This window comes from Brassica rapa, chromosome A04 (genome assembly GCF_000309985.2).
Source record: "Brassica rapa cultivar Chiifu-401-42 chromosome A04, CAAS_Brap_v3.01, whole genome shotgun sequence".
Taxonomy (NCBI): Eukaryota; Viridiplantae; Streptophyta; class Magnoliopsida; order Brassicales; family Brassicaceae; genus Brassica; species Brassica rapa.
Window position 1 is genome coordinate 6645399 of NC_024798.2, and position 26854 is coordinate 6672252.

Genomic DNA, 26854 nt, shown 5'->3' on the forward strand with positions numbered 1-26854 from the left:
GTGGTTGTCTATGTCGAGCGATGTCGACGTTTCGTCGGCGGTCGATATTCAGGTCCTCCTACTTGGGTCTCCAAAATCTGAAAGAAATAAAACGAAAGTAAATAAATGCTAGCTAAGAAAATAAAAATAAAATACCTAATAGTGGGTTGCCTCCCACTCAGCGTTTGGTTATAGTCATTTAGCTTGACTGTGGTAGTGATAGGCTATTTGGTAGAGAAACAACTGCTTGTTGGAAAACAAGCATCCACGTCATCTCTGCACATTCTGAACCAAGATGCAATGAAACTTCTTGTGGCCTCATCATTTCTTGTCCATTTGTCATCCATCTTTTCAAGTACATTGGAGATGTTCTGTAGCCTATCTTGAACGTTGTCAATGTTGACCTGGTGCCAACCTATGTTGTCATAGGCGTATGCTGAAAGTTCTGTCAGTTCCTTGCGCATTGACTCTATCGTCTTGTGTATCAGCTGCTCTCCGGCTGGTGTAGACTCGGCGTCGATCGATGCGATTATGTGTTCGTCGGTCGATCTCGGTGACTTATCATCGAGCGATTTCGCTCGCTTCCTGTCGATCGATGCTGATATCTGGTGTTGGGCTGCGAGTTGCCTCTGAATGGCTTTGACTTCTTTCTGTAACCATTCTGAGTGGCTGTCTAGTCGACTGATTCTGTTCTCGAATGGAAAGTAGATGTCATCGCAGCGTTTGTCAAGTCGTTCCTCCATGGTGTCTATAGCAGTGTAGATCTTAGATGTGATCTTGTCAACCTCTGCTGCTGTGTAGGGAAGTAACTCCTCAGAATACTTGCCCTCGATCCAAGGCCCTCGTAGCCTGTCGATCGAAGATGAGTTTGCCTGCAAAAATTTTTGATTAGTAATGTTATCAATATCCCTTTGGGCATGAATTATTTGACTAGACAATTTGTTTAAATCTAGCATGACTGGTGATACGAAGCGGTCATTGATGTCCTCGTAAGTCCTCAGCCTCTCATTCATGGCTGAGACCTTAGCGTCGAGCGATGTGATGGTACACACGTCGATCGATGTGGCTGGTTGTTGGTCCTTCTTGCAAATGGTGTCCAGATCTTGCTGTAGTAGCTCGATTTTAGTGCTCAGCCAGTCCACGTTGTTGTTGAGAGGGTAGTACACGTCGTTTATCCTCGTGTCGATGTATGAGACTTCCCATTCATCCTTGTGTTTTGCTGAACATTGCGGTTCTGCAGGGATCTGGGCTGTAGGAAGACTGACGTCGATCGATGGTGCATGTGGTGCGTCGATCGATGCTGAGGTCGTGGCTTCCTTCTCAAGTTGCTGACGTAAACTCTCAATTTCTGTCCTCATTTCTACCATACTTCTGAAAAGCTCATTGTAGCCTCTATCCAAAGGGTGATGTGTATCTTCTACCAATGATTTGACCTCCTCTCCCGGTTTTTCCTGAGCTCCACAAATACCAGTCACTATCTCGTTGATTTCATCTTTGGTGCAGAGTTTTGGTGCCAGTCTTGTGAGTGTGAAGGAAGTGACATGTTCTGGAAGACAGATGTGGCTCTCTTCAAAAAGAGATGTTCTTTCCAGTAATTTCCTGATGTCGTCCTTTGTGACAGGTATCATCTCACCAGCTACGCCTCGTGCGTGTCCACACTCATCTCTGTAGACTCCATACTCGTCCCTTCGTTCCCAAGTGAACTTTCTTGCTCCGTACATGTCAAAAGCGCGGTTTCCACATTCATAACGTCTGTCAATCGACGTCGGGTCATCCCTATCGTTCGACGTTGATGTTACCCTATCGATCAATGTCTCAGTTGTCCCGTCGATCAATGCTTGACCTTTTGGTGGGTATGAAAGATCTGGATTGATTTCTTTTGTGGCGACTCCTACGTGGTTGTTTGGATCGGTTTGAATGACTGCTGGAGTGCCACGTTGCTGTGAGAATAGGTTGTCAGGTCCATTTGCCACTTGAAGGATATCTGCTATGTCCTCTCTGGACACTTGTAAGATCCTTCCATCTATTGCACGTACGTTGCCATCTGGGTCCCTGAAAATACCATATTCATCAGGTGTTAGAAAACCATAATCAATGTTTGCATTATCATTCAATTTAGAAATAGAAAGATTAGGGTTTAGAGTAGTATCGATCGATGTTGATACAGATGCATCGATCGAGGGCAGAGTAATTTCTGCAGAACTTGTGTTCTTGAGATGATTGCTTTTCATGGACTTTCCTGTTGATGTAGATGGAAGAGTGTTCGTCTTTTCTGCTTGTGTGTCTGCTTTGGTGTGCGGAGGTGGTTTCAGGGGTGCAAAACGTTTTAAATAGGTATTTATAAACCTAGTTGGAGAGAGAATATTCTTCTGCTCCTGGATTTTCGCTGCAGCGCGAATATCGATCGATGTGAACGGTTGTTTTGCTGGACGAGGGTGGGTATCGACCGATGTGGAGTGCACTTCGTCGAACGATGTTGGAAACGTGTTGGTGAACTTATGTGTTTCAAATCTTTCATCCTGCAAAGACATTTCTATTGCACGTTCTTTCCAATAATCCTCATCGTATTCCTCTGTATGTTCCTCGTTAGGCGAAGTACATCTGCAAAACTTTCATGGAAACCACTGTCTGCCCAACTGCCTATGGAATAATCATCACATCCTCTCTTGCTTGGAGGTTGGAAGACAAAGTGTGGGTAACAATGATTAGGTGGAGTGAAATGGTCAACCGGCCGATCAACGTCGAGCGACGTGTTGTTGCGGTCATCGGTCACTGTTGACTCATTGGAATCGATCGATGGAAAAGTGGGGGTGTCGATCGATTCTGAGTACTCTGTTTCGTACTCCGATTCGTACTCTGCTCCACAATGGCATGCACCAATGAAGCCAAGTTCTTTCCCGTAATCCACATAATTAATAACCTTTCTCTTAGGTTGGATAGGGTTGTAGTGGATGTTGGGTCTATCAGCCTCAGACACAATTTGTTATTGTTCATGTCACATACAGCTCCTACTGTAGCTAGGAAAGATCTTCCAAGCAGAAGTGAAGAGTTCCAGTTAAGCTCGATGTCTAGGACATGAAAATCTATCGGGACAAGGGCATTACCAATCTGTACCTCCAGATCTCTTATGATACCTCCGTTGAAAGTTCGATGGTCAAACCAAGCTGGTCTGCCATGATACTAGGGAGGATACTAACTGATGCTCCTGTGTCACACATTGAATGGGGAAATTCAACATCCTTGACTACGCATGGTATTGCAAACTTCCCAGGATCACTCTTCTTCGTTAATGTGATCCTGTGTTTCATCTTCTCTCTGACTTGATGAAACACTCTCCTAATGTCCTCCACAGTTACCTTTGTTTCTCTGAAGAACATCCACAACCGGTGTGTGAAGTAAGCTTCATCAAAAGCTTTTTTGATTAGGATTCTGAGGACTCTTTTAGTGAAACCATCCATCTCCTTCTCGCTAGCTTCCCTCTTAAGGTTCTTAGGAATTTTCTCCTTTCTTTTCCTTAACCTTCTCCCTTCAGTTTCCTGATCTTCTTGAACTGGTTTTGGTGAACTATTTAAAGGGTTGGGTTTTGTTTCGGGTGGGCTAGCTAATGGTTTAGGTGGTGGTCTGAGTGCGTTGATATAGTCATTATCGATTGAGGGTAACCGCACTCGGTATGTCAGAGGTGCCCGTCGATCGATGGGAGGTGTGTTGTGACGATCGACGTCGGACTCACTCTGTCGATCGATGGTTGGCTCAACCGATCGATCGATGTTATCATAGAAAGGGGAGTGTGGGTGAGGATGCTTAGCTGCGAATTCCTCATGAGTTAGAATTCGAACTGCATTGCATTCAGTCGATTTAGTGGACGACGTCGATCAACGACTGGAGTAATCCGTCGTTGATCTTCGTCATAGTCTGTTGTCGATCGATGTGAGTTCATCGACATCGGTCGACACCATTGGGATCCGCCGAGACTCATGGAGCTTTCGATTTCGAAGTCTCCTTCCTCAAGCTTTTCATTTTTCACCACTTGCCAGAAATCATCATCTATGATGGCATTTACGTGGTGTTTTCCTTTGCCGGCTCCTGCCTCTCTAGCGAAAGCTTCTTGCCTCTTTATAGTCTCGCCAGTCTGAATCACTTGCGTTTCAAGTTTTCTCACCTGAGTCCCTAAGGTCTCGATTTTTGTGTTCAGATTGTTGTAGGCGGAGTATATTTTACCGTTGAAATCCACGTTGATTTGTTGTTGTCCCAGTAGTACTCGATCAAGCATCTCTTCGATCTTGCTTTCCTGAGTCTGGGGTGGTGGATTCTGGTAGTAAGAGTTCGAGTAGCTTTCGCTGTTGTTGAAGGGTTTTTGAAATTGTGAACTCTGCTTACTTCTTTGACCATTTCCAAAGAAGTTTCTGTTTCCGCCATGGTTTCCAAATTTGTAGAATCCGGTACCTCCGATGTAATTCACATTTTCTTCTCCTTCCGTATCTGCTACTTCTCCTTCAGCTGAACAGACTTGCTTCCTAAGAAGCTCGTGCACCACATCTAACTTAGCTCTTACTTCGTCCATCTGTTCCTTCCCGATAGAGGCTACAGACTTCTTTCGTTCAGAGTCAATGTTTTTGGTGCTGCTGCTGTTAGCAAGGTTTTCGATAAGTCTCACAGCTTCCAACAGATTCCGAGTAGTGAAGTTTCCTTCACTCGCCGTATCAAGAGCCATTTGATACTGTAAGGCGAGACCTCGGAAGAAAGTGCTTAGCAGCTGCACTTCGTTAAATCCGTGGTGTGGACAGTCTCGCTGGAAGAACCTAAATCTAATCCACGCATCTTTGAAGGAATTTTTGTTCCGAAGTTCTTCAGCACGCGCCTCATCGAAGAAGTTTCGTAAGAAAGCATTCTTGATGTCGGCCCAGGATGTTAAGGATCCTGTGGGTTGCTGCCTAAGCCAGTGCATCGCTTCTCCATTCAGCATGTATCTGAAAAGCTTGCACAGCAGGTAATCTTCGGGGACTCCTTCCATCCGAATAGCAGCGATTAAATCCTCGAACCGTTTTAGATGGTCCATAGGATGCTCGTGCGGTAACCCATAGTAGGATATCTGCGACACGAGAGTGTAGTATTGAGGCTTCAGCTCGAAATTCTGCTTCTGGATCTCCGGAAGTCGAATAGCTGATCTGTTGGAATAGTACTCATCTGGGCGATTGTAGTCGGCCAGTGGTTTCGATCCAGTGTCCTCGTCTACAGATTGAGCAGCTCCTGTAGCATCAGCATCATGGATTACAGTCCCCTGAGCGTCTATTTTCTGACTTAATGCATTACGCAGATGACCGTTCTGGTCATACAGGTTTCCGTTCTCGTCCTGTGTTAGAATAATAATGTTTACCATTTTTGACGACACGGTATCGATCGACGTACGCGGTGTAGTATCGATCGTTGTCGAACGATTTGGATCGATCGACGATGAAGGTCTGGTGTCGGTCGACGGTTGGTTGTGAGTATCGATCGACGACGAAGTTGTTGCATCGAGCGAATGTGGAACGTTGACCTCTACGGATGGTGCGTTCCAAGTGAGCAGGATCGTCTGAGAACAGCAAGTTTTTCTCCTTGTTGCTTCTGGTACCGCTGGGCATGCACCTGAAAAGACAAGAAAAAGATTATGTTAGAAAGGGGGTAGAGAAAAGAATAAGAATCAATAAAACTAAATCTAATGGCGATCAATGCTCCCCGGCAACGGCGCCAAATTTGATACCACTCAAATTACCCTAAGGAGTGTTACTCTCATCAAAAGAGGTTCATATGTAGTACTTAGGGATTGAATCCACAAGGAGCTAGGGAACAATTAAATCTAGTGTTCATTAATTCTAAAAGTTGTAAGTGTTTAAATGAAATAGCAATAGTAACAAGCGAAGTAAATAGTAAATGTAACTTGGTTGGAAATGATATTAGATGCAGGGCCACTATTCAGGTGTTGGAGATTATAATACCTATAGATACCTATTTGTTGCATGCATGATATGTTAGAGCTCAACCGCTTAACTCAGTGATCAGCTGTCGCATGTTTCACTGGTTAACAAGCTAGATCTCGTGTCTCACCGGTTAGTATGTCGACAACGAAAGAGTGTCGATCGATGGTCCTATTGGGACGTCGACCGATAAACCTTTGCCTATGTCGACTGATAGTCAGTTGAGGACATCGATCGACGGATTCTAGCCAGGCCTATGGGCGAGTATTATATGCCCTATTAAGATACTAAATTGGCGGTTGCCCTCTTTAGCAGTCCTAATATGATAGATAGATGTCAGGATGGGATAACAAGGGTGTTTGAGTATGCAATCCTATGATCAAGTTCTAGTTAGAAAGGCTAAAACAAGCAATGAATACAAATCTATCACGAATATCACAACAAGGCAGATCTATAGTTTGGGGCTAATCCCACAAACCTATCTGAACCCTGGATCGAATAAATGAACTACTCAGACATAGCAAAGCAATTCATAACAATGAAGAAATGAAAATTCATAGTATAGATGAAAAGAAATGGAAACAATGAGTTCCAATCACAAGTGATCTTCTCTCCAAAACTCTCTCTTCTCTCTCAAAGTAAAACTGTAACCCAAAAGCTCTCTGCCGTCAAAACACTTAGGCAATATATAATCTACTAGGTTAAAACCTCGTCAAGGCATTTTCGTAATTTGGCTTGGCCTTGGGTTTTTAAGTCCGCTGGATCCAAAATATCGCGTGTCCAATGTCTCGACATCGATCGATGGTACTTGTGTACATCGATCGATATTAATCTTCATCTGTCGAGGCATCTCTTGGTGTCGATCGACAGCACTGGATGTGCATCGATCGATTGTTCTTCCTCTCGTCGACCTCTACATGGTCAGCTCGGGTGAAATGTCCTTTAAGCTCCAAAATGCTCCAAAATCATAGCTGTACTCCGAAATGCACCTGAACCTGAAAACATACCTAGAAGAGTATAAAACATATATATATATATATAAAACACTTATATACCATGGATGAAAACGGGTCAAATCCAAGGTATATCATTGACCTTCTTGAAGTTGAAGCTCCTTTCTTTTGAATCCCAGGTTTAATAGATCTGAAGCTTGTCTTTTCTAGATCCCCTGGTTTAAAATTAGTAATATGGTTGTAATGAGTATAAGTAATTAAAAGATACACGGCTTGTTTGAAGTAAAAACATGAGTATGCAAAATTACTTGTTAATGATGTGAAGCAAGATCTCAGCTCTGGGGTGTTAGGAACTTGTGATCTAATTTGGTCGAGACCTTGGAAACATATCAAAATTAAACTCATTATAAAGGATTTCAAGGTTAACCGATTTGTGGTGATAAGCATGGTTGGACATGAAACACTTACCAAGGACACACCTTCGTATTTTTCTTGGTGTATGTGGTGAAAGCATGCTTATCTTGTCATATGGGGTTGTATTGCTTGGTACTTGCCGGTTTTCAAAGAGTCTATAATATATAGAGCATAAAGGAATTTCTTTAAAGGCTATAGTACTTGAAGAACTGTGCCTTTGAGGTTCAACTAATGAGGTTGTCGTTTTTTCTGTTGCAGGTTCGACTTCAGTGATTGGTTTTGGTTTTTTCCGTTTCATCTTCAGAAAATCGAGACCAAGAAATTTTTCTCGTTTCAGTAAGAGGATGAGAGAGTAGCCGAAAGAGGAGATTGGTCGTGACTGATAAATTTATTTAAGAGGTATTCTTCAATTACTGTTTCTAATTTTAGATTCATAATATATGGTTGGCTTTAATTTAGGAAAACTGTTGATAACAATTAGGATTCTTGATATCTTTTTTTCAGTGATATACTTCTGATTTTGGTACTGTACTTTATATAACTTTAAATTGTTTTTTAAGGTCGTAGCAATCTTGTAAATGGAGATTACAAAGGCCTGTGAAGAATATGGAAGCATCAAAGTGTTATATGAATCAAAACTGTCTTATAGCAGGCGACTACTATGATATTGAACTGGTATGTCATGTATAAACTCATCTTATATTTCTTTGATAGTTTGTAGGATGGTAAAAATCGGTAAACCAGACAAAATTTGGTTTAGTTAGGAGAATCGAATGGTTAGTTAGGTGGTTAGTTAGGCGAATCTATTGATTATTTAATTGAATTTTGAAGACTGGTTGTCCATTGTTTAGATGTTGAACTAATGGAATGGAAAAGTCAGATCAAATTGTATAGAGTCTAATCTAATTATATAATCTAATTTATGGAATGATATAGGAAATCTCAATATTCTTAAATATAAAAAACCAATCCAATAAGAAAAACCAATAAAAAGCAATGCATAAATCATAAAGTTCAGAAATAATTAAAGTAAAAAACATCATTAAACATAAGGGGGGGGGGGGGGGGTGGTTGATGGCGAAGTGGACACATTCTCTTGAGACTATTCTTTCTTTTCCTTCTCTTGTTTAATCATCTTGGTGCACAGCTTCTTGGAAGAAGATGATATGTCTGTTAGATCAGAATGATCTTCTTTGCGCTTTGTGATGGGAGTGGGAAAATCTTCTGATGAATTCTGATCCAACATCAGAACCTAAAATTAGATTAAATTAATCAGTAAGATTGTATTATAAAAGTCCAAATTAAAACAGACACAAAGTAAGACCAAATATAAAATTCCAAGTTAAAACAGACAAAAAAGAAGACCAAATGTAAGGCTCATGTTTTTTAATACTAATACACTTACAGATCCAGATGACATGGTGGAAGATGTTGTGGCCATACCAGAAAATGAGTAAGAGCCATTTTCAATACTTAAAACTTTAGCTCCAGAAAAAACCTCTAAAACCACAAACGTGACCGCTCCATTTGTAACATTATCAGAGCTTATAGAAAGCCCAAAACAGAAAAACTTTCCAACCAAACTAAGAATATGTTCTGGTAGTATCTCTGGATCTTCAATCTACAAAAAAATAGCAATATATTTATTTGTTATTATGGGTAATGTTAGTGGTTTACACACAATTTGAACAAAATAATACCTCTTCATAAGAGCCATCCCATAGCTCTTCAGCTTTAACTCCAACGATTGACTGACCAACAGATCCTAGCAACATTAGGTTACATGTCCATGTGTCATCTTTCACAACCAAATGTAGGTTGAATCTACTCAAACAACAAAATTTTGTATTGTTAGGACATGTATGAGAATAAAAAAGGTAATACGGGCCTAAGCTTTGAAATTAATTACTTGAGTGACACGTTAGTGATATTGGAACGGCAAACTTCACAGCGAAACTATGGTTTATCTTTCTTTGTCATCCTCCCATAATCAACGTTGGGAGCTTATTGACACGTTTCTGGTGCCGGATACAACCAAAATAGAACCATGCCCAATATGTATCTATTGCCTCAACAGAACATATTATTTTGCAAATCTCCACCTATATTGGTTTAAAAAGAAAACATTATGTGATTTTATGTTGATAACATTAAACCATTTGAAAAAAAATCGGAGCAGACAACATATGTACCTGATTGGCCTCATTGACTTCTGCAGTTGATTTGATCTCAGCATCATTCCAGTCATATTTAATTCTTTTACCATCCTTCTTTCCATCATGTTTGTCCACCAGCGCAACAGATAGATGATCATCTGACAGCCTACAAAGAATTAAGATCACACCAACATCAGTGTGTGGATATGATTCTATAATACAAACATGAAACAACACTAAAAGAAATCGATGTTTAACCTTTCTGTTAAATCTGTAAGTTCAGGGATCATCGGATTCAAGTAGAGGCGTGTTGCATCAAAAGCGTTTGTGATTTGTACCTCACCTAGTTAACATAGATTAAATTATGTGCAAAAATATAGAGAAAAAGTATTTTTACACGTTTAAAAATACAATTAAAATACCTCTAAAGTCTTTGATTTTTGCAAACCTGATCAAACAAACAATTGATTGATCTTTGTCCTCAGTAAAAGGTTCAAGACAAAGACGCCCCGAGAGAGTCAACGGAACAGAATCCCGATGAAACGGCTCCGGCAGGGCAGAGAACAACGTCGGATAACCTTCCCCCCCCCCCCCCCCCCCGCAGTGGGAAGCGAAGGAGACGACATCGAACGAATCAACCTGGACATCAGCGATCGATCGGATCATTCTGACGACGCCGCTGATATCCATCCTAGAAGGACCCGAAGTCGGTCCACTCGACAGACAGTGACCTTTGAGAAACCCATGACAGAAGAGGAAGAAAACCTCTACTGGGTGGAACAGGAAAAACTGGCCGACGACCAAACTCGGATCTATCGCAACCAGGGCCGACAAGTGATATCACTCAAATTACCCTAAAGAGTGTTACTCTCATCAAAAGAGGTTCAGATGTAGTAATTAGGGATCAAATCCACAGAGACTCTAGGATTACTCAACAGACTTAAATAATTAGAAATGAAGATAGACTAAAAGGTTTTAATAGTTTTAAAAGCAGTAAATGATAAATTGAAAACAACAGTGACTCAATAGATTGAATTGAAGTGGTTTCAAGATTGGGAAAGCAGCTAGATTCAGGCCATATTCAGGTATAAAATGCATGCACTTAGTTTAGACTAAAGGGTTTAATGGTTCTTGAACTAAACATTGATTTAACCGGATAGGTTATCTTCACTAGATCTCGGCTCTCAACTGTCGTACTTTGATCTCGAGAGAGTGTCGATCGATGTGACTTGATGTACATCGACCGATACACCTTTGTAACAATCGACCGACAGAACAATAGTTGCGTCGATCGACGGTTATTCTAGCGAGCTTTGCGAACGGGTTTAACTTGTTCTCTAACCTTCTCAGACCAACTGTCGTTGCGCCTGAGTTAGTTAGATCACGCAAATGGGTTCAGGTATTGAGGAGAAACGGTTAGTTGGACTCAATTAATCCTAAGATCTAAAAAAAGATGGTGATCAATCTCAATTTTAGCATTAAGTCCATAAGCAATGAAAGAACAATCAAAACACCTTTTTAACAGTCATATTAGCAGTACATAATTTCAACCATGATGAGAAACCTAAATCTAACAATTGGTTTACTCAAACATATTCATGAGAGACAAAGTCATGATGGTGTGAAATAAACTCAAATGAAACATAGAACACAAATAGATAGAGTAATAGAAATAAAGGAGTTCAAGATCTTCTCTGTTTTGCAGTCTCAGATCTATCTCTCCAATCCTAAGCTCTCCTAATGGTAGCCAAAATGCTCATTCTCCAAACTAGGTCTTTTTCCAGTGTCTCCCTAGAAATGATACAAAACCCTAGTACATATAGCCTAACATGCGGCTAGGGACTTAAGTTGTAAATAATAGATCTTCTGGGAAATGAAATCTTTTAATTTGGGATTTCATCCGTGTGACTGCGTATCGATCGATGCACATATATGTATGCCGATCGATTGTAAGTGATTATGATCGACCGATATTGCTCTTCAAGCGTCGATCGATTTTCCTTGCGTAAAAGCATTTCAAAACGTCCCAAAAGTATCATTTCCTTTCATAAGGTGAATAAACATGTATTTGCTTTGAAAAGACTCTAAAACATGATTAATACATCTTAAAACCTTTATATACCATATATAAAAACGGGTGAAAATCATGGTATATCAACTCCCCCAGACTTATCTTTTGACTTGTCCTCAAGTTAAACCAGTGGACAATCTCTCTGGAAGAGGGTTGAAAACATAAGGGACTCACAGATTTGAAACATTGAAATTATCACCTCTATAATATTGCATTCCACTTCTAAGGTTCCTTCTTACGGATATACATTATGCAATATCCTAGCTTAGCAACCAAAATCATCTAGCCAACAATCTTAAATAATCTTATATCAATCTCCTCAACCAACCTCATTTCTTAATGTAAAAAGTGTACGCTTTACCTTGGGAGTATCGATCACATGATGCAAGGATTTCAAACAAATATCTGGAGCTGCAGGTAAAAGTTAGTTCCTAGTTTCTCTCTCTCTAAATTTCTCTCTTGGTTCAAAGTCTGCTTCCATTGCAGGATCAGTGACCAAGATTGGACAGGCTTCCATGAATCAAAACTTAATGGTGGTTGCCACCAAGTTCTGTTCACTTCCTTTTGACCTATATCCTAGAGTTCTTTGCGAAAGCGAGCTTTGAAGATTGCCGCCTCCAAGTCCCGTTTCGAACTCTTTTATTTGAGTCTTTATGAATCAAGCCTTAATGGTTTTAGCCACCAAGTCCTGTTCAGACTAATCCTAATTAAACAATATATCTTATTTATTTTTTATTTTTATTAATTAATTAAATATTTTTTTTAACTAATCTAGGGTCGAAATTTAGAGAGAGAAAATATGATAAATAATCTAAACCAGGCGTTACCTTCCAGACTTGTCTGAAAAATCCGATTCCTTGTATACCAAGCCCCAAAACAAGCAATGAAGTCAGGTTAGTGTTGGAGGTTAGTTTTGGTTCTTTCTAACAAGCTAGCAAGTGTGCATAGTTGACTGGTTGATCCACTTTAGCATCTATAGTATTATCTGCAGTCAGTAAGTCTACAATGGTGCTAGAAAGTGGTTAGACATTCAAGTAGAAATCATTAGTTCGTAATCCTCTTCTTGACTCAATAAAATTATTTTTAAAAAGATTTTTGACAAAAACTCGAGAAAATGGTGTTAGTAACTACCTCCCCCAGACTTAAATTGCACCGTCTCAGTGCAAAGTGTCCAGGGGTAGGTTAAAATCAAGTTAGATATTTGAGAATGTTAGAGTAAAAATGAAGTACCTGTCCGTACTGCACATCGATCGATGTAATCCTCTCCATATCGATCGATGTTACTCGCTTAGAATCGATCGATGTGATCCTCTCCATATCGATTGATGGCGAAGCACAGATATTTTCGCATGTGCTTGGAGTCAAACTCGATGTTCCTTGCTTAATGTTAGCTCTGTTAGACAAGCAAGCATAAGAAATAATAAGCATCCTCAAACATAAAATATAAGTTTAAAAACATAAATCCTACAAGTTCGGAAAATAAATAAACAAGTTCATAATAAGAGGAGAAAAGATAGAAATGGGAGGACTAGTCGGTGTCCTCATCAGTCGCCTCATCATCCTCTTGGGATGGGTCCCTGCAAGCTGCTGGTGCTGGTGCCTGCGCTCCTGTGGCTCTCCTGCTCCGACAAGACACTCGAGCCCAGATGGCCTGAAGAGCGTCCACCACGAACCTCTGAAAGTCTCCCTGGTCCTGCATAGGGATGTCCGGGATGTTCGGGAAGTCGGGGATAGGAGGTGCCTGTGCGTCCCGAGCTCTGGTACGGCGAATGCTGGGAGGTCGGCGTGACATGTTCCTCGGGTTGCAGAGGAATGCCTCGTCTGGCATGCATCGAAGCTGCTCCACGTTGTTGCCGAAGTCAGTGATCCTCCTATCTGGTAGGGGTAGAAGGCGATGCTCGTCGCGGATCCTGAGGCGCCAGAGCTTCCCTTCCTCGAGCCATAGCGAGTGCGTCAAGTGCTGCTCGTCGAGGAAGGCGTGGTCGCGGTCGGCAGAGCGAGAGTCGAGGTGGATGCCGAGATACTGGAAAATCGGGGTCAGAAGACTCCCAACTGTCTCCTTCTTGTTCTTGCTCTTGCTGGTGAAGGGCTTCTTCTTCAGCTCCACCAAATGCGCGGCAAAGACAGCTCCGAGGTTCGACGGGCTTACCTCGCCATCCTCGTCCAACTCAACCAAATCCACCACGCCGTTCACTGCGCAGAAAAGTAGTGTGAGCTCCTTTATCCTGACCTTGTTGGGCTCCATATTGCAAACAAGTGTGTTTGCAAGGAGCCGTAGGAAGTAGCGAAGTGCAGGATGGCGGATGTCTGATAGTACGGCCCTGTTCATGTCCCAAACTCCTGTGCCGACGATTTCCCAGAATTCCTCAATGTGTGAGAAAGGTGGGACCGTGTAAGAGGCGATGCTCTCATCGAAAGCGTAGATGCGACAGAGCTCGGAGATACTGATCCTGTAGCGTGTCCCTCTGGCGAAGAAGGTCAAAGTGCCATCTCCCGCTACCCTCGCAGCAGAAGTCCTGTAGGTGACCTCGACAGTGGCCATGAACTGGCGGACGAGATCGGGGTAGAGGTCGTAAGTGCGAGAGGGCATGGTACCGAGTCTTAGCTGTGTGATCATGTCCTTAACATCTCCCTCGATCCCGAGTTTCTTCAGGATGGGTCGGTCAAGGAATTTGGTGGGCTCGATAGAGATTCCTAGCCAGACATTGTAGAAGAGGCTGTCGTAGTCGTCCCAGTTATCGGACAAAGGACGCTGACGGCACTCGTTGCTGTTGATCGCTGCCTTAGGATCAGCATAGCCCTGAACATCAAATGGTATGTTTTCGGGGCGAGGCCATGGATGACGCTGTGGGTTGGAGGAGCTGCTAGTCTTGTCGAACCTCCTTTTCGACCTGAGTTTTCTGTTTCGTGCGTTTGTCTCTGAGCTGCTCATCTGAAACCAAGAAGAAAAGGAAGTTGGCATTGTCGAATAAAATGTAATATCGATCGATGGGTTATACTGAACATCGATCGATATCGTCGTTTCGGAACAATCCGACAAGAGAGCATCGGTCGATGCGAACAACTTCATATCGACCGATGTCGAATCGCGAAACCTGCAAAATCACTCAACTCCAAATCGCGTTTATACGAATCTAAATGCATAGAAATCACAAACCGAACTCTAGATAAGCAATATGAACTACAAAAACGTCTCTCAATCACACTAAATCAAGTGTTCTAATCCAACTCAAAATGAACACCCTAATTTTTCGAAAAATTGAAAATTTCGAGTGCATACCTTGAATGTTGATTTCGGGAGTGGATTTAACAGTTACAGAGTGTAAAATCGAGTGGATTTAGGCGAAGAACGGACGAAATCCGTCGAGAATCGAGAGAGAAAGTGGGTGTTTTTGTTTTCGGTTTCGTTTGTGATTTTGGAAGAGGAAGTGGGTTGATATCGATTGAAGTTAATGTTAAAACCGTCGATATGCCCGCATCGATCGATGGCAGTAATGTCTCGTCGATCGATGTCCTCTTTAAAGACAAATATTGATTTCTAAATTTCTAAATAATGCTTAATAAAAAGAAAAATACAGAAATTACTATTTATTACTAGTAAATATAATTTATTAATTTTAATTAATGATTTTTTTATTATTTTTTATATAAAAATAAAAATGGGTTGCCTCCCATTCAGCGCTTAATTTTTAAGTCTTTAGCTCGACTTCCTGATTAGACTAATTATCAGGTTCATACAGCACCATGGGCACTTTCGCTGGTGGTTTTGCCCAATAATGCTTAACTCGTTGGCCATTCACCGTAAATTCCTGGCCTTTCTCATTTTGTAAGGTGATAGCTCCGGAGGGTTGAACGTTCGTTACGGTGAAGGGTCCAGACCAACGGGATTTTAGCTTTCCAGGAAATAAAGTCAATCGAGAGTTATAAAGGAGGACTTGATCATCTGGCTCGAAGTGCCGGGATATGATCTTTCTGTCGTGATAAGCTTTAGCCCTTTCTTTATATATTTTTGAATTTTCGAAAGCTAAATGTCTGATTTCATCAAGCTCGTTAAGCTGGATGAGTCTCCTTTCTGCAGCTGGTTTGATATCAAAGTTCAAAAGTTTGGTAGCCCAAGCTGCTTTATGTTCCAGTTCGACTGGTAGATGACATGATTTTCCATAAAGGAGGTGGAATGGTGTTGTTCCTAACGGCGTTTTGTAGGCGTTCCTATAGGCCCAAAGTGCATTATCTAGTTTCCTAGACCAATCTTTTCTGGAGGTTCCTACGGTTTTCTCTAAGATTTCCTTAATTTGCCGGTTAGAGATTTCTACTTGTCCACTAGTTTGTGGGTGGTAAGGTGTAGCTACTCTATGATGAACACCATTCTTTTTAAGCAATCTATCAAATATTTTGATAATGAAATGAGTTCCACCGTCACTAATGACTACTCTTGGAACTCCAAATCTTGGAAAGATTATACTCTTGAAAAGTTTAATAACCACAGATGCGTCATTGGTAGGGGAAGCTATTGCTTCGACCCATTTGGATACGTAGTCTACAGCGACTATTATATATTTGTTTCCATATGAAGACGGGAAAGGTCTCATAAAATCGATACCCCAGCAATCAAAGACTTCAACTTCAAGAATGAACTTCTGTTTCATTTCGTGTCTTTTGCTGATTTTTCCACGTCTTTAGCATCCGTCACATTGGGTTATAAATGCATGGACATCGCGAAAAATGGTTGGCCACCAAAATCCTGCTCGAAGAATTTTCGAAACCGTTTTAAAGGTAGCAAAATGTCCTGCATACTCAGCTCTGTGACATTGGTAAATAATGTCTGGAATTTCAGCTTCGGATACGCATCGTCTGTAAATACCATCAGAACAATGCTTATAGAGGTAAGGTTCATCCCAATGATAGCGTCTTACTTCTCTGAAAAATTTCTTCCTCATATATCCCTTGAGTTCGTCTGGCTCGACCTCAGCTGCTAAATAGTTAACTATATCGGCATACCAGGGTCGGTTATCCGAATTTCTACTAATCGCATTTACCTCCCGTTGTGATAATTCTTCAGGTGTGAGATTAATCTCATCACCAGAAACATTTACTTGTAAACCGAAGTTGATCTTAATAAACGGGGGTTCGTGATTTTGGTTATCGGAGAGATGAGAAATTACATCAGTCTCATCATCGGTCGATGTATCACTATGTGAATCGACCGATATGTCATCTCCCTCATCGATCGATAGACCTTCAGATGCGAGAGATATTTGACCGACGAAGGATGTATCTATGTGTGCAACATTCTCTGTGGGAAAGAAATCGTCTATAGGGACATCATCCTCTATTCTTATCCTAGAAAGATGGTCAGCGACTCCATTATCTATTCCTCTCTTATCCTTAATCTCGATGTCAAACTCTTGGAGTAGTAGAATCTAGCGTATGAGTCGAGGTTTAGCATCTTTCTTTTGAATTAAATATTTGATGGCAGCGTGATCAGTGTGAACTATCACTCGTGAGCCAATCAAGTATTGACGGAATTTTCCAAAAGCGTAAACTACAGCTAATAGTTCCTTTTCTGTTGTTGCATAATTCCGTTGTGCTTCATCAAGCGTGCGGCTGGCATAGTAAATGGCCTGTAGCTTTTTATCTTTCCTTTGGCCTAGAACTGCTCCAATTGCGAAATCACTCGCATCGCACATGATTTCGAAAGGAAGATTCCAGTCGGGGGCTTGTACGACAGGGGCAGTGATAAGGGATTTCTTTATATCTTCAAAAGCTTTCATGCATTCGGGGGTAAAATCGAATTTAGTATCCTTGCATAGTAGGTTATTTAGAGGTCTAGCGATCTTGCTGAAATCCAGTATAAATCTCCTGTAAAATCCGGCGTGTCCGAGAAAACTTCGCACGTCCTTAACAGTTTTGGGTGGGGGTAAACTGGTCATTACTTCAATCTTAGCTCTATCGACCTCTATTCCAGCAGCAGAAACCCTATGTCCTAACACTATTCCATCGTTTACCATGAAATGGCATTTTTCCCAATTTAGGACAAGGTTCTTTTCTTCGCATCTTTCCAATACTTTGCATAAATTGTCGAGGAAAATCTTAAAGTATGATCCATAAACTGAAAAATCATCCATGAATACCTCCATGAAATCCTCGATTATATCCGTAAAGATTGACATCATACAACGTTGGAAAGTAGCGGGGGCGTTACATAGACCAAATGGCATTCTGCGATATGCGAAAGTTCCATAGGGACATGTAAACGTTGTCTTTTCTTGATCATCCGGGTGTATAGGAATTTGGAAAAATCCGGAATATCCATCAAGAAAACAATAATATTGGTGATTAGCTAATCTCTCCAGCATCTGATCAATAAAGGGAAGGGGAAAATGGTCTTTCCTAGTAGCGGCATTCAGTTTCCTATAATCAATGCACATCCGATGACCAGTAACGGTACGAGTCGGAATGAGTTCGTCCTTTTCATTCTTCACTACAGTGATACCTCCCTTTTTGGGTACAACATGTACGGGGCTTACCCATTTGCTATCCGAAATAGGGTAAATAACTCCAGCATCAAGGAGTTTTATAATTTCCTAGCTTCTTAACTACTTCCTTTAGATTCGGATTCAATCTTCTTTGCTGTTCTATTGACGTTTTAGCGTCATCTTCCAAGTTAATCCGATGCATGCAAAGATCAGGAGAGATTCCAGGAATGTCATCGTGAGAATACCCGATTGCTTTCCTGTACTTGCGTAATTTATTCAGCAATAAAGCAAGTTCTCCGCTAGTGAGATTGGCGTTGACGATAACAGGGTATGATTGGTCATAAAGGTAAGCGTACTTAAGACCGCTAGGCAGAGGTTTTAATTCTACTTTTGGTGCTTTATCTTTAGACCAATTTGATTGTGAGGGAGGTTGTCGATCGATGGTATCTTGAAGATATCGATCGATGACAACTTCGGAATCGTCATTTTCTTCTACGTTTGCAACGTCGATGCTAGCGTCCATTAGTTGCATGTAATCGTCTGTCCTATCTGATATGCTGAAAACTTCATTTTCTACGTGGTTAAGAGTGTCTTCTAAAGGGTTGTCTGAAGACATGTTTATGAAAGAGTCTCTTTCATCCTCAGAAACCTTTTCCACGTAGAAGCCCTGGTCATCTATTAGGGGTCGCTTAATCAGTTTCTCCATATCAAAAGTCATCGAGATATCCCCTATGTTCAAATTGATTCGTCCTTCTTTGACGTCAATGATTGCTCCAGCTGTAGCTAGGAATGGCCGATCCAAAATGAGGGGGTCTTTGGGTTCTTGTCTGTATTTCAACACAACAAAATCCGTAGGCACGATGCAATCGTTAATCTTTATGGGAACATCTTGGAGAATTCCTTCTGGTACCCTAATAGATCTATCAGCTAAAACCAGGGTGATCGGAGTTGGCATAAACTCTTTATATCCTAATGTCACTGCAACAAAGTAAGGCATAAGGTTCACGCTAGAGCCGAGGTCACATAATGATCTAGGGAAGCGCATGTTTTCTATTTTACAATCTAGGACGAAACTTCCAGGATCTGATTTCTTCGTTGGAGTTTCTCCTTTAATCATAGCACTTACTTCTTCTGAAATCATCATCATGCTATGTTATGCGATTGGATAGTTTGGAGATGTCATATCCTTTATATACTTCTTGATTGAAGGTGCTATTTTTATAGCATCACTAAGAGACATCTCGACATAAATCTTATCTAAGGCTTTCTTGCAGATTGCGTTTTCTAATGATTTCTTAGTTTGCTTTTTAAGAGGAAAAGGGGGTAAAGTTCTATAGACTCTTTTAATTATGGGCTCGGGTTGAGTAGACCGTCGATCGACGGGTTTCTCAGGTTGTTGATCGATGGTGGGTGTTCTGGGTCGATCGATATCAGCTCTGTACTGTCGATCGATTTCATCCTAAATCTCCGTATCTTCTTCTAGTTCTAAGTCTTTTGCCTTTTCCTTAGCCTTTTCAGCGGTGGTTTTCCGGTTCTCTTGAAATGGATTTGGGTCAAGTTCGTCAACAAAAATAGGATGAGAGTTGCTTTTCCCGGTCTTGTCGGCGTTGTCAGGCTATTCAACATCTGAATTATTCTTCGTATCTGCTGCGAGGTTTTTCCCGCTGCGCAGCATTACGGCACTGACTTGACGTCTTGGGTTTAGATCAGTTCTTCCGGGAAGACATCCAGCGTTTCTCTTTATGGTAGTTGCAATCTCAGCTACTTGACCTTCTAATTTTCAGATTAGTTCTCCTAAAGAATCTGCTTTCTCCATCAATTCTCCGTAAACCATATTTATCTTTCCGTAAAACTCTGATTTTGTCTTACGGTTGCCAGTAAGAGCTTGTCTGATATTGAACCTTTCTCTTCCGGTACGTGATTTTAAAGCAGTGTCATAAGCTTGGGTAAAGCTATCGGCATGAAGCACATAGTAGGGATCAGAGTAGTTCGTTCCTTCACCCGAATAATCATCGGTATCAGACAAAGCGTTGTCATCGATCTGGGCTATATCAGATTGGTGATTGTTTTGAAGAATGGAATGAAGGGATTTAAGGGAATTCTTAATTTCTATTAAATCAGAATTGTCTTTTGGACTTGTAGTTTTTTTCTATCTCTTCATCCATCTTTTCGTAGGATCTTCCCGTTGTCATATTCTTGATAAGGCGTCTAGCTCCTTCGGGATTCCTAGTGATGAAATTTCCATCATTCGCTGTATCGAGTGTGGTTTTATAGCTTAAGTTAACACCTCGATAAAAGATGTTAAGAAGTTGTGGTTCTGAATAACCATGATGGGGACATTCAAGTTCATAGCCTCTGAATCTTCCCCAAGCGTTTTTAAATGATTCGCGTGGACCTTGGCGAAATGTAGAAATTTATTTCTTTACTTCCCAGTAGCGTTCATCAGTGAAAAATTCTCTAAGGAAAGCTCTTCTAATCTCTTCCCAACAAGTGAGCGATCCTGTTGCTAAACAGTTCAACCACCTGAGGGCTTCTCCTTCTAGGGAGAATGAGAATAGTTTGCAACGATCATATTCATCTGGTATTAATTCTTCCAAAGTCTCAATATGATCTTGTGGGTGTTCTTGGAGGGATCCACGGAATGGGTTTTGACGAACCATACGGTAGTAATATGCGTTAAACTTAGTTTCTTGATATCGTCTCCTGGTATTTTAATAGCGGACCTATTGGAATAGGTCCTACCAGGATCAAGGTAGTCTTGTATGGACAATTTTATATCTTTAGTTAAGGTGGAATTTTCCTTAACAGGGATTTCAGTCTCCTGTTTAGTTTGGCTAGTTTCATTGCTCGTTTGACCATTTAGTTCAGTTTGGACTACTTTCTCATTAGCGGGCTTGGTAAGAGAAAACTTACCTGCTTCCGGCTGGGCGGTATCAATCGATGTTGGTGACTCCGTATCGGTCGATTCCTCTGACTCAACGTCACTCGATGGAAACATGTTTCCGTCGATCGATGGTTGGTCGCGCTCTATGTTCTCCATTCTTTGTGTCTGATTAACAGATTAAGAAAGAAAACTTTAGCAAGATTTTCGTAACAAGTCTATACTAAATTCTAAATTAAATCTAATGGTAATAAGAAAGAGTCCCCGGCAACGGCGCCAAATTTGATATCACTCAAATTACCCTAAAGAGTGTAACTCTCATCAAAAGAGGTTCAGATGTAGTACTTAGGGATCGAATCCACAGAGACTCTAGGATTACTCAACAGACTTAAATAATTAGAAATGAAGATAGACTAAAAGGTTTTAATAGTTTTAAAAGCAGTAAATGATAAATTGAAAACAACAGTGATTCAATAGATTGAATTAAAGTGGTTTCAAGATTGGGAAAGCAGCTAGATTCAGGCCATTCTCAGGTATAAAATGTATGCACTTAGTTTAGACTAAAAGGTTTAATGGTTCTTGAACTAAACATTGATTTAACCGGATAGGTTATCTGATAGGGCTGGGCAAATAAACTGAATCCGAAAATCCGAACCGAACCCGATCCGATAAAAATGAATCCGAACCGATCCGAACCCGACATAAATACCGAATGGATCCTGTTTTTTGGTATTTTGGGTTATGGGTATTATCTGAACCGAACCCAGACCTAAATGGATATCCGATAGAACCCGAAACATTTAAAATCACAAAAAGAACTTCTACCAAATATGATCTTAATTCTTAATATGTATCCAAAATACTTTATGATATTATTGAACTTTTAAAATAATTATCTGTTACATCAAATGAAGGTTGATGGTGGAATGTGGCGGTTGATGCCTGAAGTTTTTAGATTTTGGTTTTGTTTTTATTGAATAATGTTTCTCATTTCATGAGAACTTATTTTTTGTTTTATGATTTTATTTATATGGTTTTCTTTATATCACTAACTATGTTTATCTTTCGCTTGATTTTGAATGATCACGTTTGATGTTTTTTCTTATTTTTGAATCGATTTTACTTATGTTTTGGCTATTAAAATATGTACAAATCATGTATTTTAAATTCGAAGAACCGATTTTATTTATGTTTTAGTTACAAAATAGGTACAAATCAGGTATTTTTAAACCGAAGAACCGATTGGGACCCGAACCCGAAAGTACAATGGGTTATACCGGTTCTTTGAAGATTTACTAACCCCAACCCGAACCCGATAGAACCCGAACCGATCCCGAACCGAACTTTTATATAACCCGAATGGGGTTGATTTTGATAAACCCGAAAAATCAAAACCCGAATCGATAAAACCGAAACCCGATTGGGACCCCGAATGCCCATGCCTAGGTTATCTTCACTAGATCTCGGATCTCAACTGTCGTATTTTGATCTCGAGAGAGTGTCGATCGATGTGACTTGATGTACATCGACCGATACACCTTTGTAACGATCGACCGACAGAACGATAGTTGCGTCGATCGACGGTTATTCTAGCGAGCTTTGCGAACAGGTTTAACTTGTTCTCTAACCTTCTCTGACCAACTGTCGTTGCGCCTGAGTTAGTTAGATCACGCAAATGGGTTCAGGTATTGAGGAGAAACGGTCAGTTGGACTCAATTAATCCTAAGATCTAAAAAGAAGGTGATCAATCTCAATTTTAGCATTAAGTCCATAAGCAATGAAAAAACAATCAAAACACCTTTTTAACAGTCATATTAGCAGTACATAATTTCAACCATGATGAGAAACGTAAATCTAACAATTGGTTTACTCAAACATATTCATGAGAGACAAAGTCATGATGATGTGAAATAAACTCAAATGAAACATAGAACACAAATAGATAGAGTAATAGAAATAAAGGAGTTCAAGATCTTCTCTATTTTACAGTCTCAGATCTATCTCTCCAATCCCAAGCTCTCCTAATGGTAGCCAAAATGCTCCTTCTCCAAACTAGGTCTTTTTCCAGTGTCTCCCTAGAAATGATACAAAACCCTAGTACATATAGCCTAACAGGCGGCTAGGGACTTAAGTTGTAAATAATAGATCTTCTGGAAAATGAAATCTTTTAATTTGTGATTTCATCCGTGTGACTGCGTATCGATCGATGCACATATATGTATGTCGATCGATAGTAAGTGATTATGATCGACCGATATTGCTCTTCAAGCGTCGATCGATTTTCCATGCGTAAAAGCAATTCAAAACGTCCCAAAAGTATCATTTCCTTCCATCAGGTGAATAAACCTGTATTTGCTTTGAAAAGACTCTAAAACATGATTAATACTTCTTAAAACCTTTATATACCATGTATAAAAACGGGTGAAAATCATGGTATATCAACAAGCTCGGAAGAGCGCAGGTGGCGATGACGAAATCCACAATTTACGCGAGTACATCGCAAAAACTGCAGCCGAGGTGAAGGCGGTAAAATCGCAAATTCACCACGCAACCAGTACCGCTCCCGAGATCGACAGACTTCTCGAGGAAGCACGAAAAAATCCGTTCACCGCCCGGATCACGGAAGCAGAGGTCTCAGACCCCGGGAAGATAAAAATTCCCGTCTACGACGGTACCGCTGTTCCAAATGCACATCTGCAGTCTTTCCAGATTGCGATGGGACGGTGTAAACTCCCGGAACGAGAACGAGACGCCGGTTACTGCCTCCTTTTCGTCAAAAATCTCAGAGGCGCCGCGCTTGAGTGGTTTTCTCATCTCGACAGAAACTCCATCGGAAGTTTCCGCCAGCTAGCCTAGGCATTTCTCAAACAATTCTCCATGTTCATGGATAGAGAAACTTCCGATGTGGACTTATGGAGTTTAGCTCAGAAAGAAGACTAGCCACTCCGTCACTTCATGAGTAGATTCAAACTGGTGATGTCCAGGGTAACGGGAATCAGCGACAAAGTCCCAATAGACGCCCTAAGAAAAACTCTCTGGTACAGGTCAAAGTTCCGCAAGTGGATATCTCTGGAAAGACCGCGGACGATCCAGGATACCCTCCATAAGGCCAAAGACTTCATCATCATGGAAGAAGAGATGAAAGTCCAAGCGCAAAAGCACGGGCCGCAGGAACCATCCGACAAGAAGAAATCCTCCTGTAACGACAAGTACGTCCACCACGAGGGGGAAGACGTCCAAGGCAAACATAACTACACCGTCAATTCCGAAAAGGGTTAAACCTTCGGAAACACTTGGACCAGGAACCAGTACAAGGATAATTCCTACTGCGAGTTCCATCAGGTTAGAAGTCACTCCACCACCAACTGCAAGGTCCTTGGTGCCAGGCTCGCTGCAAATCTCCTCGCCGGCGAACTAGCAAAGGTCACGAGCATAAAAGACCTGGTCCTGGATTCCAATCGCCCGCCGAAGACTGATTAGGCCGCTCCCGAGAACAGTGCACCTGAAAATCACTCGAGCGAAAAGCGCGGAAGGAGACAGGATGATCAGGGAAACAATAACAATCGCCAAAGAATAAACATGATCATCGGAGGATCGCAGTTCTACCAAGACTCGTTCTCGTCGATCAAAGCTTACGGGCAAAAAGCCGAGACCAGTTCCAACTGGCTTCTGGAAAATGACGTCCCCAACCACACGATCGTTTTCGAGGAACAAGAAACCGTCGGAATCGACAAGCCTCATTACGATCCTCTAGTCATCGATTTGGTAATCCAAGATCTCGAAGTCGGCCGCATCCTTGTCGATACAGGAAGTACGGTCTACATCATGTTCCGCGACACCCTCCATAGGATGGATATCCCGCTTGGAGAAGTCATCCCGGAGCCGAGACCTCTGACTGTATTCTCGGGCGTCACCTGTATGACCCTCGGGAGGATTAAACTCCCGGTCATGGCTAAGGAAGTTACAAAAATCGTCGAGTTCGCAGTAGTCGATAACCCGGCCATTTACAACGTGATTATGGGAACCCCCTGGATAAACACCATGAAGACAGTACCATCCACATATCATCTTGGCATCAAATTCCCGACTCCAACTGGAATCGTAGTAATCTTGGGAAGCTAGAAACAGTCGAGACTTTGCTTCCTAGCCGAGCACCAACTACGAAAAAACTGGAACGCCCCCGTGGCTAATCCAAAGCGAGCGAAAAAATCGCTAAACATTCCCGAGAAGTCGGGAAAGGATGATCCAGAATCGTCCCATTTGGCAACGACCCAAGAAGACGACAAAGTCCCCGGGTCCATCGCCGTAGAAGCGGACAACTCAACTCCCGAAAAGACCACCGACCTAGCTAGTACGGTCGAGACGTTGACACTCGGAGAGTAGAAACACCCGCAACAACAAACAGAACTATGAGATGGCTTAATCCTCGAAAGAGGTACGTAGGCAGCTCGCTGGAACCTGGCGAGTTCAGCTATTCCCCTCTTCAAAAATGGGGGGGGGGAGTGGGTACGTATACTAGTATACTCCCCCAAAAGTTCAAAATACCCGCACATGTATTCGATATTTTCGAAACTTTTTCAATAAAATTCTTTCTCTCGATTTTTCAATGCTTACTTAACACAGTAACACATAAACAAATCGGAAAACGAAAATCACATCCTCAAGGAACGCAAGACGTCGCAATTTCGCAAAAGATATCGATTTCATATCATCCGTCAAAACAGTCCGTCTGCGACTTTAAAAAAAAACACACACACCCGTCGATTGGCCCCGACGGGTAAACATAGAAACGTTTCACTAAAAGAAATTCGTAGTCAGATCTTTAATAAAAGGTCCTCTTACATCTGACAAGGATACCATAGCGCGCTATACAAGAAATCCAAAATTTGGTTTAACACTCCTTTGGAGATAGCTCGATTCTTACTACACAAGTCGCATAAGCCGGTGCCAAGTCGCAGACTTTAATCAGTAAGAGTCAGGAAGAAATCACTAACAGGCAAAACAAAAGCCGATCAGTCGTCGCACAGCCTTAAAGCTGAGAGTAAACCTAGGTCTTGCCCTAAACCCAGCCTTGCTGGTACTTAACATCTCACAGACATAGTATCAGTACCCGATACGAGATCTAAAACATGTCTCTCATCGCTTACACCTAAAACGCTCGCTAAAAAGTAGCATACGGACCAAGCGACAAAATAAGAGTTAGAATACGAAGTGACTACTCGCATTCTACCCTCTACACTTGACGAAAGTATAAATCAAATCATAAAACAAAATTTTCGAAAAATCTATATTTTTATTCATAAAACCCGCAAAAACGGCAGGGATTCAAAGCCACCAACGGCCAGTCCCGAAATATACAAAGTTACGCGACCTCCTACGGTCGCGGCATATACAACTAAACGGCCACACACGGCCTAGCATATAGCAAACACAATGAAAGGGATATAATCCCAGCAAACCTCAGTACTCTAAGTCACAATATCCAGACAGGGAAATCCCAAACAAGTCCGCAGGCTGGTCTACCTCTTGGTCCCCGCCTCCGGCACTTCCGCTTGCGCCCGTTTCCACCGTATCCTCTGAAACCTCGATGGGATCCCAGAGCTTTCGGACTCTTCCCTCAATCGGAGGAACCAGAGATTCGCCGTGAGCGCAGTCCGTCATAAAACCATTCATCTCAGCGACCTCGGCGGGAAAGGAGAAGTCCTTTCCCTGCGTCTTGTGGAGGATAGCAACCGAGCCCCGACACTCGCAAAAATCACCCAAGAATTCCTGAGCTCCCTTGAAGCTCTCGAACTCAGTGGCAAAAACTTCGGCCCTCCGCCTCATCTCAGCGGTAACCGCTCTCCTTCCTTTCCTCTCCGCACGAACGAGGGCTCGAGAATGGAGTTCGGCCTGTCTACGGTTCTGTTCCTCAACCCCCTGCCGGTATCGGACGAGTTTTCTTTCAGCCTCCTCGGCTTTGAAGCGAGA

At 41.7% G+C, this 26854-nt stretch overlaps 1 long non-coding RNA gene across 1 annotated transcript; it reads left to right on the forward strand.

The window, feature by feature from the left end:
* The first annotated feature begins 6864 nt into the window (after positions 1 to 6864).
* Positions 6865 to 26299, forward strand: LOC117133681. Its single transcript, XR_004457619.1, has 2 exons — positions 6865 to 10290; positions 23331 to 26299. It is a non-coding gene; the product is annotated as an uncharacterized LOC117133681 (long non-coding RNA).
* The last annotated feature ends 555 nt before the right edge of the window (positions 26300 to 26854 follow it).